A 21398-nucleotide genomic window follows, 5' to 3' on the forward strand; every position below is an offset into this window, starting at 1 on the left:
AGGCAGAAGCTCCTCTAATTGTATGACCTGCCTTGTAAGTCATCCACTGTCACTTTGGTCGTAGCGACAAGCACAGATCTAAGAGGGAGGAACATGGGCTCAACCTTTAACACATTAAAGTCATGTAGAAGAAGGAGCATGTGGGATGGGAGACACTGTTGCAGCCAGTTTGGGAAACAGGCTGCGACACAGGCCATGGAATTGTAGGAGAGAGGTTGCGGAGGTGGTAGAGTTAAAGGGGATAATGTTTGGGTGGAGCATGAGAAAATGGGTAAGAATCTAAATTAAGGAATCTGAACTTGGTCCTGCTGACACAGGAAAGTCTGCAGAGTTTTGTTAATAATTATAGCGATTATTAGCAAGAATGATCTGGCTATCGAGTGAAGGATATTTGGAGGGAGAGATTGGAGGTGGTACATCACCTGAGAAATTCTTATAATAGTTTAGATATGCCATGATGAGGCTTTGCATAGGGTGAATATAGACTGGAAAAAGATGGCTGGTGTGAGAGACATTGCCAGGAAGTATATGATGTTAAAAGTAATTAGACAAGAGGAGTAAAGCAAAAGGATGAGAGGGATAATGTCACTCTGATGACCTAAGTAAAAATGTAGATTCTTTCCTTAAGGACATGAGGTTATTTATAGTCTCTGTTTATCCTACTGAGTGTGAATATTCATGTAATTCATTGCAGGCATTTTATATACTTGCCTGAGATTGCAGACTTGAATCTCCATTTTAAAGATGAGAACACTGATGCTCAGGAAATTAGTTTACTCAAGGCTCCTACACTAGCATCTGTTACCTGTGAAGACTAATCTCTGAAGGCTTGCTCTGTGACACCAACTCAATCTCAAAAGCTATACACATGAAATGTTTGCAGAAGTAGGTCTTGCTCTCACAAAAAGTGGTTGGCCAGCTTATCTCTGAAAAGAGCTGGTATTTTTACCATTAAATTGTAAGACGGGATCACTGTAGCATATGTGTTATTTGCTTTACTTGTAGAAGCTTAATCTTTAAGGTTGAATACAATTGATATACATACATGTAATATGTAAGGCAAAAGTTCCTTTTTGCACATACCTTAAGTCAGGCTGTATTTTGTGGTTGGTCAATATGCCCCCTGGGTAACTCTCTGTGCTCTGTGCCCAGAGTCTTGGGAGGCTTGGAGTGGGTTCAGTCTCCCAAGGGCACAATGGCTGCGGCCTTACCCTGTCCACTCTCAGAAATCTCACCTCATCCTCGTAGGCTGGGCCTATGAGACCTCGGGCAGAGGTTGGGGTTAGATCTCTAAAGCTTGTTGATAGTTTTAGGTGCCACATGGGAGAACAGGCCCTGGAGGGTGAGGGACTCAGGAGATAAGGACACACATCCATCCTGGGCTTTTCTGCTGTGAAGCCAGGCTCTGCTTTTCATGGAGAGAAAATGACTTGTGGACTTCTCGCCTCCTCTCATTTGTCTCCTTCCTCTCCTACACCCCACAGTGAATCAGCTATATGCCCTCATCTCTGAGATTCAGTTACTTTTATTGTAAGGCTTGGCTATGATTGTCTTTAATGATCTAAAAATTATCCAACATCTGAAAAACACAATTAAAATGTTTAACCACAGTGTGTCCCTGGGATTTTGGGCTGACAGTAAAGAACTATTTTCTCTAGGGAGTTCTTTTTAGACATGTGGCATTTGGTACTTGCTCTCCAAATTTTATTTCACAAATGGAAACACGAGGGTTTTTGTTTGTTTGTTTGTTTGTTTTTTGTTTTGTTTTTTGTTTTTTAAATCTATTCAATATCAAGCAAAGACTTCTGGTCAAGATGGAGGCATAGGTAAATGTGACTCACCTCCTCACGCAACCGCAGGAAAATTACAGTTAAACTACAGAACAAATATCACTGAGAACCATCTGAAAATTGAGCTGTATGGAAGTCTGACAACTAAGGAATTAAAGAAACCACATTCATCCAGATAGATAGGAGGGGTAGAGGGGAGGAGATGCAGAGATGCAGAACAGGCTGGTCCCAAACCCATGTGTGGTGGATATAAAATAGAGGGATATCTTGGGACTGAGGGATCTCAGCCCCACACCAGACCACCCAGCCCAGGGTTCCAGCGCCAGGAAGAAAACTCCCCATAATTGCTGGCTGTAAAAACCAGTGGGGGTTGGGTCAATGGAAGATACTGTGGGATTCTCAGGCATCTCTTCTTGGGGGGCACCCACACATGGACTTAATCATACTGACTCCCTCTGGGCTCCAGCACCGGGACAGTACCTTGAAGGGTACCAGTGGCATATGGAGAGGAACTGAAGTGCCTCGCATCAGGGCAAGAGCTGGGGGACAGTTTCTTCCCAGACAGGACTGCAGACAATGATGACTGTCCCTTTTCTGAGCCCTCCCCCACACAGAGTCACAGTGCAGAGGCACCATATCTGAGTCTCCATCAACCTGGCTCACATGGTAAGCCCTGCCCTCGTGATTACCTAAGAGTCCACCCCATTCAACTTATGGGCCCACCCAAGCTGGTAACAATGGCTTCTCCCTACCAAGGGCTGGGCTAGATGCAGGCTTCAGACTTTCCTAAATCTGCTCTAACAAGGAACAGCTGAGCCCAGCTCCAGTACTTCTTGCTGAGTGGCCCCAGGCCCACCACTAGCAGAAGCCAACTGCAGATCATTTTATAGCTTACGCCATGGGGCCCCAGACAGAACACAGGTGGAGGCTGACCTTGGCCTGCACCACCCGAGACACCTCAGAGCCTGTGCCCCCAGAAGACAGTTACAGACTACGTTGGAGCACCACCCAACCACCTCCACAGGCCATGGAGGGAGGTGGTTGCTGGCCAGGGCTCACAGCTAGTCCTACCAGCTGCCTGGACTGGGTAAATCCCTCCTGTTGACTTGTTGACAGCAATCAAGACTCATTTAAAAGAGGAGGGAGTACCTGGAGTACCCAGCATGGGGGATGGAGAGACTATACTGCTGGACTCTACAGGACACCTACTGCATTGGGCCATGCCACCAAGACATGGAGTCAAAGCAGCACTACCTAATACATGGAAACAAACAGGGAGGCTGGCAAAACGAGCAAAGAAACATGGCCCAAAAGAAAGAACAGAACTCCAGAAAAAGAACTAAACAAAATGGACATAAGGCATCATTTGGATGCAGAGGTCAAAACACTGGTTATAAGGATGCTGGAACTCAGTGGGGTACTTCAACAGCATAAAAATGATCCAATCAGAAATGAAAAATACACTCATTGAAATAAGGAACAATTTACAGGGAATCAACAGTAGAGTGAATAAAGCCTAGAATCAAATAAATGATTTGGAAAATATGGAAGAAAATAGCATCCAATCAATACAGCAAGAAGAAAAAAGAATCCAAAAAATCGAGGATAATGTAAGGAGCCTCTGGGACAATTTGAAGCATTCCAACATTCCCATCACTGGGGTACCAGAAGAAGAGAAAGAGCAAGAAATTGGAAATCTATTTGAAAAAATACTTCAAAATACACCAAATTAGATTTGGTGAAGGAAATAGATACAAATACAGGAAGCACAGAGTCCCAAACAAGAGGGCTGTAAAGAAGACCACACCTAGACCCATCATAATTAAAATGCCAAAGGTTAAAGTTAAAGAGAGAATCTTAAAAACAGCAAGAGAAAACAGATAATTACCTACAAAGGCGTTTCCATAAAACTGTCAGCTGATTTCTCAAAAGAAACTTTGTGGGCTAGAATGGGTTGACAAGAAGTTTTCAAAGTGATGAAAAGCAAGGACCTACAACCTAATTAATCTATCCAACAAAGCTATCATTTAGAATCAAAGGGCAAATAAAGCACTTCCCAGACAAGGTAAAGATAAAGGAGTTTATCATGACCAAATTATTATTATATAAAATCTTAAAGGGACGTAAGAAAAAGAAGAAGATGAAAACTATGAACAATAAAATGGCAATAAATACATAACTTTCAACAATCAAACCTAAAAACCAAACTAAGCAAACAGGCAGAACAGAAACAGAATCACAGATACAGAGAACATTGGGATGGGGGCCACTGCGGGGAGAGAACCGGGGGAAGGGGAAAAGGTGCAGGAATTAAGAAGCGCACATTGATAGTGACAGAATGGGCAGGGGGGTGTTAAGAGCAAGTACAGGAGATGGGTTGCCAAAGAACTTATATGCTCAACCCGTGGACATGAACAAAGGAGGAGGGATGCCAGAGGGAGTCAGGGGTGCTGGGTGGAAGGGGGCAAAAGGGAAAAACTGGGACAACTGTAATAGTATAATCAATTAAAAAATCAAGAATATTTTACACAATCTCAAAATGAAAGTATCAGTTTGATGTCGTCTTTGAGGCAGAAAATATTTTATAGCTGATAATACTTTCTATGTATAACAGCAATTGAGTATGTGAACGCTAAGCAAGTTCTAGCCCTAAATGGTTCTAGCCCTAAATGAATCGACATCCTTGGACAACTTACTAAATTCTTTAGCAACTTCTCTTATTGGGAAAAAGGAAAGAATATCTTAACCAGTGCTGCAGATGGTCTGATAGGAATATGGATGCAAATAATATTGGCAAAAAGAGGTACTCCAGCAGTCACCACTGATCACAGTGACTTTGGCATTTGCAGTAGAGATTACGTGGAAGTGACTCCTGGCCAGGCGGGAGTTAACTTTGGATTATATGGAAACAGGGAGCCTCTGAGCTTCATCACCCTATAGTATTTCTGACTGAGCAGCAGTGTGTCATAAGATGCCATGGCTATATACACATCGGGAGAAGTCATCACCTCCTACGCTGTCAGGGAGCCAGCAGGCCGCGGTAGCAACACTCAATGAGATGGGCTGACAGCTCAGGGAGCATCCCTGCGTGTGTTGTTTTGAATGATGCCAGCCAGTTTCAAGTGGGCAGGATTAAAATGCAAACCAAGCCCCGATTATTTTAAAATTAATGTCTAATGTTTGCCAACCAGGGAAATGGTGATAGAGTGCAGCAAACAAATTGCTTAGAGCTCTGTTGTCACCTGGGCGAGACATCCTGACACGAGGTGGCTGGGGACAGCAGCCAGTCTCTCTGTGGCTACCAGGGAATGGATTTGGCAGATAGAAAGGAAATATGAAAGTAATCCTCAAACATGGCGTTTTAAAAATTGTAGACTTGAAAATTTTGGTAAAATACATATAACATGAAATTTACCATTCAACCATTTTAAGTGTATAATTCAGTAGCATTAAGTACACTCATACGTTATGCAACCATTACCACTATCTAGTTCTAGAAGAGTTTCCTCACCCCATAGGGAAACCACATAACCATTGAGCAGTCACTTCCCCTTCCCCTCCTCCAGCCCTGGTAGCCACTAATCTGCTTTCTGTCTATGAGCAGACTTTTTAGGAAGAAGAACGGGAAGCCCTGAGATTGGGAATTAGGAGATGGTGGGGAGGGGGGTCTTTAAAACCTGGGCTCCTGTCTTTCCTTTTTTTTTATAGCAACATAGCAGCCCCCTCCTCCCTTATAGCAACATGAGGGTTAACCTATAACTTATGACTTCCTTTTGCAAGACCTAATATATCTTTATTGAGGTATATTTTATATATTATAAAATGTACCCATTTCAAGTATACAATTCAATGAGTATCTTTACAAGGTGTTGTAACTATTACCCACCCTAGTCCAGTTTGAGAGCAGGCCCATCTTCCCCACAAGGTCCCTCATGCCTGTATACATTAATCTCATTCCACCCCCAGCCCCAGGAAACCACTAATCTACTTTCTGTCTCTACAAGTTTGTTTTTTCTGAACATTTCATATCAGTGTAATCATATGATATGTGGTCTGTATGTCTGGCTCCTTTCACTGAGCGTAATTTTCTTGAAATTCATGCAGGGTATAATGTATGTCAGTTAGTATTTCTTTTCTTCCTCCCTCCCTCCCTCCCTCCCTGCCTTCTTTTTCTCCGAATAGCATTCCATTGACTGGATATACCACATTTTATATATCCATTTACCTGCAAATATTTTCTGGGCCCAGCACATTTGCTCTGCACAACTCTCATATTCTGTGCAAACATATTTGTAGTTGCTTGACTGTAAATTCTAGAGGACTGGATTGTTAAATTGTCTCTCATAGTCTCACTCTCTTAAGATTCTGCTAAAAAAAGAAGTCCCAGGGGCAGATCTGAATTCTTAGGTCATTCATTTCTTCAACAGTATTTGTTGAACCCCCATGGCACACCATGCTCTGTGTTAGACACAGGAATTAGGGAGCAGCGCTCTTGGGATTTCTGCTCTAAGCAGGAGACAAAGCTCTTTTCACAATGTGCACAGCTCCCTTCCTGGTGGGTCAAAGAAATAAGCACATTCTAATGGGCTGGATGTGCAATCACAGGCGGCTTTCTCTGCCCCCTCCCTGACCTTCTCACTGCTCTCTGCCCCCCTCCCCAGGTGCTCCCATTGCGTTCTGAGTTTCCCACACATCTTTTTGTAATTGGAGTTTGCCTCACTCTCCTATCTCTGAAAGGTGAGGAACCTGAGGACAGAATGGTGTCTCTTTATATGCCCACAGCATAGTACAGGGTAAGGCATCTTGAAAGTGCCCGAAGGTTATTTGACGAATAAATGAATGAATGAAAGAATCTTATTCTGACAAGTGTCAGGAGCAAATAGAAGAATTGGGGACACCCTGGCCACTTTAGGTCTCCTGAGTTTGAGACACAGTGGTTCTTGCCTCTGTAGTCACACAGTCAGCGGTGGCATGGTTGCCTGTCCAGAATGAAGGATGGCACGGGGACAGATGAGAAAATACAGTCCTCTGAAGTTCTCTCTGCTCTTGGAGCACAGGCTTGACACAAACTTCTTACCACTGTCATTAGTATTTTAATAGTATCCCTAAGGTCACTCTGAGAACAGACTATTTAAGGAAACAATATGAAAATGGTCTTGTGTGGCAGGGTGACGGACCCAGATGCCAGAGGTAGTGACTTAGAATGGTTTCTCCAGCCCGACGCCAGGCCCCTCCCTGCTCCATGCTGCCACCACCCAGCTCTGCTCTTAGCTTCCTCCTTGACTCCTGCCCTGGGTCATCCTGCCTGACCAGAAAGCCAGGAGCAGAGGGGACAGAGCACATCGTGTGTATTCCTGTGGGACTCTGGGCCGAAGGTGGAAGAGGGAAGACCCAGGAGGCTAAACCTGGCGAGATGCTTCAGGTGGAGAAGAAAACAGGTGGTTCTGGGAGGGCTTTGCAGCTTGCCAGTGCTGATGGCTGGGGTCTAATCAGTACAATGACTGGGGCAAAGCATTAAAGAGAGAAGGGACATGGACATGTCTAGTCTCAGATGATTTGGAGCTTTCAAAATAGACTATAATTATTTCTAAGATTGTTATTTTGCGGGACTAAATGCATACATGTGATCTACTTTAATAGTACCATGTTTTAGCCTTTTCCATTTCAAGACAACTCTGGATTCTTATCCCCCCCAGGGACGCCTTTATTGTCATGGTTATTCTCTGGGTTCTGTTGGTTTGGTCCATCATACACGTGTATTTCATGGGTGATTGGCCACCATGCTACTGTGAGGGTTCTGCTATGGGGCACCATGTGCCACTCCCCCCTCCAGAAAGGCTCCATCCCTGGGTGGGCTACAGCCTGCTGGGTATCTTTTGGTATTCTTCATGGTTGAGAAAGAGTGAGATGCTAGTGGGAAAGAGATTACCTTGGGTTTGTGTTGATTCTGTTTTTCCTTAGCATCTTTACCATTTAAAATGTGCTTCTGCTCACAGCACCCCAAATGTATTCATCAATTCTGAATTCACATCCAGAGGTACTTCTTTCTGAGCCAGCATCCAATGAAAATACAGTGATACCTGGTCCTAATCTTGGGATTCAAGAGTTGGAGTGTACATTTTTTTCCTCCTTCTTGACACTTTGCCTTTTAATTCACAGTCTTTTTTGTTGAGTTAGTAGTTTCATTTTTAGTATAGAAACTGAGTTTAATTAAAGCCTCCTTGCCATTTAAAGTAATAATTTGTTTGACTTAGCATTCTTAATTACCTTGAGTAACTTGCCTATAGAGGCTCACCTAATTCATTTGTTTGTTCAAATTATTACTGTTGTTTGCATATTTTGAAGGACACCTCTTTAATGAAACCCTGGGGTGGAGTTAGGGCACTGGATACTTTCTGCGGAGAGTGCTAAGGAGATGGTCTCTCCACCCTGGTCTGTTTGTTCAGCTGGAAGGTTTTAATCGTCCTACTGAGTTTTCGTCATCAAAGTTTTAAAAAGCTTCAGTGTTGGAAAACCATTAGTAATGAAGTGTCTGGGAGGGAGACATAAAAAAATGGGAGTAGCATTCACGTCCAGCCAGGGTCTGCCAGGGTCCCCCTTTAGCTTTTTCTAATGAATGTGGGTATGCCTCTCCCTAACCCTAAGATATTTTCCTGCAGACTTGAGAGCATATGTAATGGGGACATATTTCTAAGGCATTTGAGTTCCTTACAATAAATTATAGGAAAGCTTGTCTGTTATTAGTGGGAAAATATGAGTTGAATAAGACAATGATTTTGTTATTCAGTGTATTATTATCATTAGTCAGTGTTAATAAATAACCACCCAGAGGAGAGGGTTTTAGAGAATTTATATTGAGAAATAGGTAAAAATGATTTATTATTTGTATATCAGCTACTATACATTTTATGTATGGGTTTTAGCTCATAATCTTTGGGAGTGCAATTTTGACTGTGGCCTTTTTGTTTTGTTTTGTTTTGTTTGTTTGTTTGTTTTGGCAGCAGAGGGAGCTTCTCTGTTTCAGCAGAGAGGAATGAGGGATTTCTTTATGGTTCTGGGCAAGTGTACGGGACAACTTAAATCACTGTCTAATTTATTGATGTTAAGTAATTGCAGAACCTAATCATCAGTTTACCTCCTAAACTTTATACACTGATTTATATTCTCCCTATAAAATATGATGGGATGTAATAGAACACATTGTATTAATTTAAATATTTCCTATTGCTTATAACCAAAATGTGGAAAACAGTCTACCAAGAGCCCTTCATTAGTGTTAGTTAGATACTAAAAGCATCTCTGGATGATGTGGCCAGAAGGCATATCTCAAATAGGAAACATTCTCTGTTTTATACTAATGGATTATTTGTAGAGAAAGTGTATATGCATCTTAAGGAACACTAGTAATGAAACTAAATGAATAACAGCATCAGTTTTTCATGTTTGCTCTCCAATTTGGGGCTCTACGATAAAGGCAGGATGATTGCTCCCCTCCACGCCTGGTGGAGCCTGCATCCTAATGTACTCTCTCTGTTCATGAAGGCACAGCCCTGGTCCAGCATCAATAGGACATGCCCTTTTAGACTCTCTTTGTTGTGATGGAAAAGATGCTATCCTGAGGCTCAAGAGACATGCTGTGGTCACTTAGTAACCCTGTAACCTTGGACAAGTTACTTAATCTGGACTTTATGTCCTTACCTGGAAAGTGGCCGTGTGAATTAGACATTTTCTAAGGTCATTCTAACAAAATTCTCTCCCTCTAATGGTACTGAATTAGCTCTGACCCATATTCCTCTCCATGGTCTCCATGCATCCAGGGCTAGAGGCTGGAGACAGCCAAGTGGGAATCAGAGTGAAGCCGGTAGGCCTGCGGGGCAGCCAGCTCTCTGCCTGGTCAGTGCTCTGAGTTCTGATGAGCCTGCACATGATGATAGACTGGACCTGGCCTGGGCTTTTGATTCTCATCCTCACTTGAGATGGGGAAGTAGGGATGCTGTGAGTGAGGTTAGAGGCAAAAACATCTGGAATATGCTCTTGATGTCTAAAATAACTCTACCTTTGTTTAAGGAACATGAAAAATCCATTTCATCTTATTTGACTTAGAAAAAGACTCTAAACATTATGACTTTTAAATGTTGATATACTTTTTGCAATACTAAATGATTTCTTCTTTAATTTATTTTTAAAATTATAATGTAAAAATGTTAATAAATATTATCGAAAAGTCAAACTATACGCACAAACTACTTAGAAAAAAGGAAGTTCTCTTCCTCTCCCACTATCTAGGCATATCTGCTATTAACACTTTTATCCATATATTTGCAGACATTCTGCTATGCACATGTCAATGCAATTGATATGCACATCTTTTTGCCTTCAAAATTGTATTACACTGTAAATACAATTATGTTAATGGATTTTTTTTTAACTTACATGTCTTTCATGGCTATTCTGTCATGAGATCATAGCAAGGTATGTGTCATTAAAAATGACAACTAGATTTGTTTGTAAAACTGTATAAACATGTGAGATCGTATCTAGAGCAGAAACTCTGTAAACAGTGTCACACTAACACACGCCATCCACACGCTTCCTTGTTCTGTTGTAGGAATGTCAGTGAGATCTGGCCATTCTCTAGGCATCCCAGTGTCACTTGCCCTGAACTCTGTCATAACGTGGGCCCCAGCACAAAGATAATCTTATTCCTAAAGGTAGCTCTTTATTAGCTATCCTGACTAATACATCTATACTTATTGTCAATAAGCTAATATGTAATCTTTGCAGATTTTATGTTTATATGTATTTTTTACAATTCTGCTTAATGCTTATATAGTGCTTGCTGTGTATTAGGCAGAGTTCTAAATACACTGCAAATTTAAAATCATTTGATCCTTATGACAACTATGTGAGGTAGGCTCTGTTATTATTCCACTTTAGATTTCTTATAACTTTTTCTATATAAACAACCATGTCATCCACAAATAATGGGAGTCTTCTTTCTTTCTAATCTCTATGCCTTTTACTTATTTTCTCTGCCTTATTGTGCTGATTAGGACCTTTAGCACAAAGGTGAGTAGAAGTGGTGAGAGTGGATATCCCTTCCTTGTTGCCAGCCTTAGGGGAAACATGTTCAATATGTCACCATTAAATATGATTTCAACTGGAGATTGATGAAATCTTATTCTATTTTTAATTTGCTGAGAGTTTTTTTAAATCATGAGTTGATATTGAATGTTGTCAGATGCTTTTTCTGAATATGTTAAAATTCTACATAGTTTTCCTATTTTATTCTAGTAATACAGTAAATTTTAATGATTGATTTTTTTAAATGTTAAAACTGTGTTACACTCCTGAGATAAACCCTGCTTGGTCATGATGTTAAAAGGATGACTGTCCTCTTTATATATTGGATTTTATTTTATAATATTTGTTGAGAGTTTTTGTGTCTGTATTCATAGGTATTGAGCTATAACTTTCTTATGGTTTCTTTGTCAGATTTTGGTAACAGGGTTATGTTGGCCTCATAAAGTGAGTTGGGGAATATTCTGTCTTACTCTATTTTCTGAAAAAGTTTGTGTAGGATTAATATTGTTTTTTTTTCTTTACATGTTTGTTGGAATGCACTATGAAACCATTTGTCCTGGAGTTTTATTTATGCAAAGGATTTTGATAACATATTCAATGATTTTAATAGACATCAAGCTATTAAGATCTTTAATCTTTTATCAGTTTTGGTCAATTCTATTTTTCAAGAAATTTGTCTATTATAGTTGCTTATTATGATTTCAATGTATTAGGATTTCTAGAAATATCTTATATTTTATTTCTGATACTGGTAATTTGTATTCCCTCTTCTTAATTTTTTTTGATGAGCCTAGCTAGGAATTTATCAATTTTGTTGATCTTTCAAATAACCAAGTTTTTAAAAAAAAATTTTGGTATTGTTTTCCTGTTTCCTATCTCATTGATTTCTGCTCTCTTTAAAAATTAATATTTCCTTTCTTTTATCTACTTTGTATTCGATTTGCTCTTTTTTCTAACTTCTTAGGTAGAAATTTTTGTCATTAAATTTATACTTTTGTTCTTTTCTATTATAAACATTGGAAGCTGTAAATTTCTCTCTAAGCACTGCTTTAAGTGTATCACACAAATTTCGATATATCTATTTGTGTTTTTATTTTACTTACTTGAAAATATTTTTATGTTCTCTGTGATTTATTTTTTGGCCCATGAATTCTTTAGAACTATCTTGTCAATTTCCAAATATTTGTAGTTTTCTAGGTATCTTATGGTTATAATTTTTTAGTTTAATTGAATTGTGATCAGAAAACATATTTTGTAGGATTTCAGCCTTTTGAAATTTATTAAGACTTGTTTAGAGCACACCAGATTGTCTGTCATGGTACATGTACCATGTACACTGGAAAGGAGTGAGTATTCTGCAGTTACTGGGGGCTGCGTTCCATAAACGTCAATTGGGTCAATGTAGTTGATAGTGATGCTCAGGTCTTCTATGTCCTTGTTTTTGTTGTCCTGCTATTCTTTCAGTTTTTGAGAGAATAGACAAACTTGCCAACTATGATTGTGAATTTGTCTGTTTATTCAATACTTCTGTTAATTTTTGTTTCAAAACGTTCTATTATTAGGCATATATGCATTTATCATTTGTTTCATTTATAAATTGCCTTTTATCATTATAAAATGTCTCTTTTTATGTCTGGTAATAGTCTTTGCCTTGAAATCTAGTTCACAGAATTTTACTCTAACCATTTCAGCTTTGTTCATTTTTAGTTTTTTAAATCTCCTCTTCAGATTGGATAGGTTACATTGTTCTATCTTCAAGTTCACTCATACTCTTCTCCCATCCCCAATCTGTTAGGTTCAGCCAGTGAATTTTCTTTCAAATATTGTATTTTTTAGTTTTAAAATTTCAGGTTGGTTTTTATTTTTTTAATAGTTTCCCCTTCTCTGCTCAGATTTCTTTTGTATCCTTTAGCTACTTTAAAATTCTTGTCTGTTAATTCCAATATCTGTATCATTTCAGAGTTGTTCTCTATGGATTACTTTTTCTTTAGAGGATGGGTTATATTTTTGTATTTCTTTGTGTATCTAGTAATTTTGGAATGAACTTCAGACATTGTCAGTCATATGTTATAGAGATTCTGAATTTGGTCATATATTTTTGAAGAGTATTGATTTTCTCCTTTAGGAGGCAGGTAATTTGGCAGAACTCAAATTCCAATTTTATCTACCCTGTGACAGACAGTAGCATAAATCTTGAGTTCTTTTTTGCCTTAGCTGGGCTGCGTGGAGTGTATTCCATACATGTATAATATTGGAATCAGTTCGAGATTTGATCAGATTTTATATACTGAGTTTGGGCCTTCCACTCTGTGGCTGCCTTTTCTCTGGGGTTTCTACCCTCATTTTCTAGTTGTTATCATCTTCTGGAACCTTATGTTCTGATTCCTCAACCAGTAAGATTGCAGGTGTCTATCTGAGATCTAGCTATGCTGTGGAAATGACTAATGGGCCTGCCTTTAGATGAGAAGCTGAAAAAAATGGGGAATTTATCAAGAGCCATTCTTCCAAGGGTCAACCTCCATTAGTTTCTTGCCTGTTCTCGGTCACTTTCAGATAGTTGGATTTTTTCCTTTAATATTTAATCCAGAGTTTATAATTTTTATCCATGAGAAAGTTGGTTTGATGGCAATTACTTTTGTGACCAGAAGCAGAACTCCATTAGGCCACTTTACAGATGAATTAAATGTAATTCCACTGCTAGGGTTATACCCTAAGAATCCTGAAACACCAATTCAAAAGAACCTATACACCCCAATGTTCATAGCAGTGCAATTTACAATAGGGATGTACAATCTAAGTTCCCATCAGTAAATGAGGGGATCAAAAAACTGTGGTATATTTACACAATGGAATACTATGCAACAGAAAGAAAGAAGGAGTTCCTACCCTTTACAACAGCATGGATGGAACTGGAGAGCATTATGCTAAGTGAAATAAGCCGGGTGGTGAAAGACAAATACCATATGATCTCACCTATAAGTGGAACCTAATCAATGAAACAAACAAGCAAGCAAAATATAACCAGAGACATTGAAATAAAGAACAAACTGACAAGCAAAATATAACCAGAGACATTGAAATAAAGAACAAACTGACAGTAACCAGAGGAGAGAGGGAAGAGGGATAATGGGGGAAAATAGGGGAAGGGTTATCAAGGAACACGTATAAAGGCCACATGGAAAAAACCAAAGGAGGTAGTTTGCGGATGGGAGGTGGGGATGGGTGGAGCAGAGGAAAATGGAGACAACTTTACTTGAACAACAATAAACACACACGTGCGCACGCGCACACACACACTACAGTAAGTTTGAATACCTTACCCAAGGTCATGTCTATGATTTGAACATAGGCAGTTTGGTTCTAGATCCTTAGGATTTCATCCAGAAGGAGTATTTAATGGTGAAAAAATTCAGGACAGTGGCAAGAAGTATGAGAAATACTGTGGGAGTAATGAGGTCATAAGGTGTCAATTCCCTATGCAGTGGACTAGTGTCAGGATCACATCACCCAGTGGACACTTCATATGTCTTTGGGTGTTTACATTATGTTATATACAAGTTTATATGCAAGTTGCATGAAAGGACGGTGTTGCTTTTGGTTAACTGCAAGATAGATCTTTAGTTATAAAAAAACCCCATATTTTCAGGGTTCTGTGACACTGGTCTCCTTGGGCCATCTTACTTAGAAACTGGTGAAGTTTGTCATGTGGGTCTTTTAGTGATTAAAATAAAGAGAACTGTTGAAGAAGAGTAATATACAGTAGTATAATGAATGCAGGTGAGTTGTTTATTGAAGAAATTCACAACCATAATTATGAGATAGCTGCCTTTAAGAAATGTATGCCTAAGATTAATTTAGCTGATGTGAACCTTAGACCTTGGAAGTATAACAATAGGACCAGACTTGAGCAACATTTGTTTTAGAGTTTATGCTCTTTCTTGAATGTTTTCCTTTTTCTCCTCTAGCTTAAGTCAGTTTTAGCTAACATTCATCAAATCATGAGTTTCATCTTCTTCTTCCTATCCTTTGATTTTACCTTCACTTGGTGTTTTTGAGTCTGGCTTGCTTCATATTGATTTTATCATAGTTCATAAGCTGATTTGTAAAGTAGTGAACTCTTTTCATGTGTGTTACTTTCAAACTGAAGGAAAAGGCCTACGCATTTGCAGTTGAAACTCCCTCAGCACCCCACGCTAGTGCTCATAGACTGTACTTGAGCTGATGGACCAGTCAGGAGCAGGGGTTCGATACTTGATTGATTGATGGTTCTGAATCCCAGCCAGTCAGTTCTGGGAAGGTGGGTTTATCTTCCGAATGAAATAAAGCTGAGTCCTTGAAGGCCATGATAAAGATTTTGGCTTTCTTCCTAAGAATAATGGGAAGCTATGTGGAGTTTTAAGCAGCTGAACGGCAAACCCAGATTTAAATTTTTTAAATAATTATTATGAATGTTTGTGAAGTATTTTAGTATAATCAAGCCCTATGGTATAGAAATTAACATGCTAAATATTTAAAGTTTAACCCAGGAATATAATATAGAAGAACTGATACCCTGGATAGTCTTCAAGTTGCCCTCCTCAGTATTATTTCTCCTGACTGCAATTTTGAAAAAAGTTGAGAAACCGAAAGTTTGACATTGAGTTCTTTTTTTATGTGATTAAGGGCCTGGAATGTGAATATTTTGTATTCATGACAACAGAAATTTTATTTTCATAGTGAAACCTTGAAACAATGCAAATATCAAAGAATTAGAAAATTGAATATTATAAAGCTACTAAAAGTGTCAATACTCTATTTTACACCTGTATGGAAATTGATATGTCATACTTTCTTAATTTTCAAAAGCAAAATTTAAAACATAGTATATATGTTTAAAATTATTAAAAAACCATGTTTTCTCTTGACAAAAAATATAAAAAATAGATATAAAACTTGTTATACTTTATTAATCCTCCAAATTCTGTTTCTTAACATCTGTTAAAAAGTTCTGTTGTTCAAAGTGAGAAAAAAAACCTAGTATTATTTCAGGAATCATTGGAAATCTGAGTTAAAATCATTGAGATGCCAGGACATCTTGACAACATTGTCAAGAGATTATAGACTTTCATATGAAAATGTACTAATATGTTTCATCTTCCCAAACATTTGTGGAGATGGAGAAAATTTTAAATGTATCTTAAAGAAAGGAATTAACAACTTCTGAATTAAATACATGCTTTTGCTCCCTCTTCAGCTGCTGTTTGCTGATGGAAGGTTATGAGATTAATAATGATTTGTTTGATTGATTCTCCCAAATTTTTATAGGAATTGGATTTTGTGCTTCTTGTATGCAACTTGCTAAATCATAGCACTCATATTCTTCATTAAAATGAGCATTTAAACTTGCATAAGCAAAACAAACATGGATTAAAAAAAACAGAAGAGATTTCTCAGGGAAAAAAAAGCCACGGAAAGGTGCACTGCAATCTGGGCAGTAAGTGGAATATCAGGTTACTCTGTTTTTGTAAATAGTGTCAATTCTGTATTCTGGGCTGAAAAACTGGCAAGTGACAGCTCTCTCTAGTATTTCCTGAGGCCATCTGTACCATTTTAGAGAATAAATCATAAATAGACCTTTGAACTAAGACAGTCTTGCTGGACCTATCCTTTTGCAACTGACTTCTAGTCCCAATGGGATATTGAAGCGGAGGCTCACTAGAATAAACAGTGAAATCCTTGTCCAGGAACAACTGCCTGGCAATTGTTTCACGGAAAACAGGGAGGGGTGGGGGCCAACAACCCTGCTCTGTTCACTGGCTCTTTAATTTAGATTACCAATGATAAAGCCGGGGCTACGGCTAAAGAAAGGTAGGATGCATAAGCAGAAACATTAGTGCTAATATGCTGCAGAAAGACCAGATAAATCAGCCCAGCTCTCATACATCACTGAGAGAGAAGCTGATTGCAACTTGACCATGTGCCTGAGTAGTCCCGTCAGTGAGAAGAGCAGAGCATGGATTAAAAAACACTAGAATGTACCTTTAGGGCTACTGCTGTTCTGGACCTGGGAGAAGTGTCTGGTGTAAGTTTCAGCTTGTTTTATCCACGTATTTACCAGTGTGTTCCCACGCAGAGAGCTTGTTTCTCTTTCTGTGTTTTCAATGGAAGCTGCAAGCATGTTTATTTACCGTCGCAGACTTTATTTTGTATAATTGTAATACCAGCCTAATAAAAGTTCTTAACAGAGGACAGTTTAGCCCAGTGTTTATCCAGGAGACAAATGTGGAAAAGTGATGGTTATCATTAATGTCTATGGGACTGCTTGTGGGTGAGTGTTGTTTTTCTGTTTTTTGTTATGTGGGGAGGTGAGAGTGAGAGGGGTAGATTTTAAACTAAAAACTCAGTTCTTTTGCCATTCATTGAAAAAAAGAGTGTTGGTAACCCAGCATTTCGTTCCTCCTGTGGTCTTTTGTTTTGAAAAACTGTGTTTGAATATGTAAGCCAGGCTGCTCGAAACACATTCTATTTTATGACTGGGATGTTTGTATTGTTTCATATCTGTTATTAGACAATATAATCATAAAGGATGTTTTCTATGGACCTTTTTATATTTCAAAATTAAGTACAGATGGTAATTTCCAGCAGTTTTAAAAATTTGTCAATTATTTAATTTAGTATCACTTAAGCATCTGCACAGGGAGAAAGCTGAGATGGTACAAAAACTGAATAAGCATTGATTGCTCGTCTGAATTGCATCTTTAAAGTTTTTTCCTCAAATCTCTGATTTCACAGTTTATTTTTACCAAATTAGATTATCATATTTCATTATCGAGACTGAATGGGTGGAACTCTCTCAGATATCCTACATTTCCCATTGGAACAGCGTGCAAAGCGCTTGCTGATTGTGACTCTGAGGGAAATTCTTATGCCAGCTCACCTAGAAGATAGCTTAAATAATGCATGGGCAAGAGTGAGGCAAGATGGAATTTATGGCCCAGACACCAAGTTCAGGCTTTTTGTTCAGAGGAGAGACTACATAAGTGTGAGCCTGTAACACACTCTAAGGCTCCAGGGGAAGGGCATAAGTGAATGAGATTAGTGTCCACACAGTGCTGTCCCCTTGTTAATGCAAAACAAGTCTTAAAACAGTCCATTGAGCCTATCGTGTGTTTTGAGGGAGGGAGAAAAGGGAAACGTGAAGCGTCCACTGCAAACAGTCATCCAACTGAAAGTTCCATCAGACAGACACAGGAAGTGAATGTTATCCAGGGAGCAGCGTAGCATCAGAGTGAGTGGATGTTTGACTGATGCAAAGCAGCATGGCAGTCTCGTTAGGAAAATATAAACCTTGACCAAACGGCAGCATTCTGTATACTACGTCTTCCATCTTGTCCTAATTAAAGGACGATGTCTGCTGAATCCTAATCTCTTTAATTGTTGATAGAGCGGGCATGCGATTTGCTATAAATACACATGAGCATTCATTTCTGAAATAATGGCTGTTGCCAAATATGTTAGACCGACAGGAGTGCTGGCCTAGGGAAGGCTGTGCTGAATAGTTGAGTTTTAGAGGTAATGGACCAGTTGAGAATCACTGCACAGCTGGGCCAGCAGCTGCACCCACTGCTCTGTCAAGTTTGGCCTCTAATTTCCTTGAACTTGTCCTTGTTTGCCAAAATGATGAACATAGCAAGAACTTGTTTCAAATGAGCCCACTGCAAGCAAAAAAGACCCTCTCCAAAGAGTTTTTGTTGAGGTATTTATTCTACAGCAGCAATGGCCAAATGAGGTATTGATTAGGCAATGGGAAGTTTGAATAATCATAAAAATAAAAACCAAAGACAAACTTGTAAAATGAGGTAAGCTGGCAGGAGACCAAAGTACATTAAAAGGCTGCATTGGGTCATCACCGTCCTAACTAAAAGGACATATGGAAAAATCCCATAATAATATCCAGCAATAATTATCTCGATGTTAGGAAAAAATAAACAATCCTGTGGGTTGGAAGGCAGCCCAGTAATCTCAATGTCTTTTTTTCCTAACAGTGTATTGTTCTGATAGTCTTTGGGACTAGGTCAGGAGGAAGTGTCAGAGAGAGCGATTTATATTAAGAATCATCTGATGACTAAACAATGCAATTAGTGGAAAGCCAAAAGGAGAGAGTAGCAAGGACTCTCCTTCCATTCCCTGATCCAAGCTTGAGTAACTATTTATTTAGCACATACTATGTATCCAGCATGTTCTAGGTACATACTCTAACCAACTAAATGACAAGTTCTTTGAGAGCAGACACTTAGACTTATACCTCTCTCGTATGAATCCATTCGCTTGAAAAATCAGTGGCCTTGATATGGTAACACTTGCAAGTCTATCTAGTTCCTTGATTTTAAAAGAGACTAAATATCAAATATTTTTATGCAAGTGCTTTATTGATTGATCGATTGATTATTGTTACCATACAGATGACTCTTCCCTTTTCAGGTTTGAGGGGCAGTGACTCAAATACTTACAAGTTAGGTGATTTTGGAGAAAATATGTAACCTGTGGGAGAGTTAGTTTCTTGTGTGTGTAATGAAGAAAGTAACACTCATCATGCGGAATTGTGGGAATTAAAAGAAAGGTGCTTTCGTCCCCTCACAGGGGACAAGCAGGATGATTTACCTCATGGACTGGGTGTGTGGTGGCGTGCTGGAGGCAGGTGAACAAGAGCAGGGGTGGCAGGGAAGCTGTCTAGGCGGGTGGGACAGACCCTTCGAGGAGCATGTGACCTGAAACAGGATGGTGCCAGTGGGAACACAGAGAAAAGGATGAATCTGAAATATGTTTTAAAGGGAAAATTGAAAGAATGTGGCAGCTGATTATATTAAAGTAAGGTGAAGAAGAAGAAGGAAGATTATAAAGAAGGAATAGTCATGGTGCCGAGCGAAAAGATTACAGGTTTGTGATAATAGCGAGGTCTGATTTGTGTATGTGTGTGTCTATGTGTTCTCCGAAACTCAAAAAGCTAAAACAATACAGTCCTTCAGGAACTTGGAAACTAATAAAACGTAAGTTGAGAGAAGAGGAGACTGGAGTGCCTAAGTAACTTATGTGAAGGGAAAGAAAAAAAAATCAATAATAAACCAATAATATAAGACTATTGTTGACAATAGAGTGAGAATTCAAAGGAATTGCTTAAAATGGCAAATCTATGTTTGGAGTTTTTCCCAGACAAGACCCACAATCATCCAATAATTAGACTCTTCTGCAATCTTGGAGCTTATTTAAGTTTTCCTGAGTGGAAAAATGCCACTGAGGGGATACAAATAGTGTCAGGGTTGGGAAGAAAAAGAGCATGAGGAATAGAAATTCTCAAAATAGCTTAGCTTTAAAGAAGAGATGGGAGCCAAAAGATGACTGGTTGGCCTTTCAGAACTTAACCATTTATTATTTTGACTTGTCAGAAAGTTTGGCCACTGTTATTCCTTAAATAACTTGCTGGGGTGTTTCAGGAAATTCAAGCAAGAATCAAAACGATATCTAACCCCTAACTGGCAAATAAGTTGTAATCCAGAAGGCTCATTTACAAATCCTTTATAGGAACAATGTTGTAAATATCTTTGGGCTACTTTTTAAAAGTCTACTCAACTCATCCTATAGTAGAAATCACTTACCTTTGCAATAAAAAATTAATGGCTAAAGGACTTTCTATGTTAATAATTAAAATATACAAGCATTAGTCCCAAGAATGGGAAATGTTTTGAATGCTAGAGCTGGGGGAAGTGCAAGTTAATTAGAAGATGGTGTGTGCTATGGCTATTTTAAAATTTGTGTCCACTTTTACTGACTTTATTAGACTTTGAATTTAAAAAATTTTAAATATAAGGATGTCCTTGTCTTTATTTCAGGCATATCATGAATCTACCTTTAATGATAGCTGCCATGACCAGGATTGTTTTCACAGATTGGAAAGGAAAGGGAATGAGGATGAGAGAAAAAGTGGGAGAGAGAGATACCTAAGGAAAGCTGGCGCAAAAATCAAAGGAGAGAGGAGAAAGAGCAGGTTTAAAGAATGGGTGAGAGGCCCTGGCTGTTGTGGCTCAGTGGACTGAGTGCCAGCCTGTGAACCAAAGGGTCACTGGTTTGATTCCCAGTCAGGTTACAGGCCGGCATTGTGGGCCAGGTCCCAACTACGCATTGACATTGATGTTTCTCTGTCTCTCCCTCTCTTTCTCTCTCCCTTCCCCTCTCTCTATAAATAAATAGAATCTTAAAAAAAGAAGAAGAAGAAGGAATGAGAAAGGTATTGCATGAAGAAAATAAGAAAGTTCCGAACGTTGAAGAGAGGGATACATAAGAAAGTGCATGCTGCTCTTGAGGAGTAAGAAATAAGAAGAGAGGGTATTAGGCCTAATAGCTCCCTGGACCAGTCACCAGGGGGTGCTTAAGGCTCAGAGAAGTTGGTTCTTGAGCCAGTGATGCTGCTCACATGACTTGTAATAGATGGTAGACCTGGGCAATCTCCTAGGAACCTTCAGCCTCCTTTTGTTTCCCCCTTTCAGCCCT

General features: G+C 39.1%; 1 protein-coding gene across 6 annotated transcripts in view; it reads left to right on the forward strand.

The window, feature by feature from the left end:
* RAPGEF4 (Rap guanine nucleotide exchange factor 4) overlaps nt 1-21398 on the forward strand; it is a 281411-nt gene that overhangs the window by 88083 nt on the left and 171930 nt on the right. For 2 of the 6 annotated variants that reach the window (XM_054562627.1, XM_054562628.1), the window contains exon 1: nt 16907-16935. The exons of the other annotated variants lie outside the window; for them this stretch is intronic. The gene's annotated coding sequence lies outside the window, so the exon portion shown is untranslated. Of the gene's footprint in view, nt 1-16906; nt 16936-21398 lie in introns of those variants that run through there. 6 annotated transcript variants of the gene reach the window in all.

This window comes from Pteronotus mesoamericanus, unplaced genomic scaffold, assembly GCF_021234165.1.
Source record: "Pteronotus mesoamericanus isolate MK-2021 breed Mesoamerican mustached bat unplaced genomic scaffold, CSHL_Meso_final scaffold_651, whole genome shotgun sequence".
Classification (NCBI taxonomy): domain Eukaryota; kingdom Metazoa; phylum Chordata; class Mammalia; order Chiroptera; family Mormoopidae; genus Pteronotus; species Pteronotus mesoamericanus.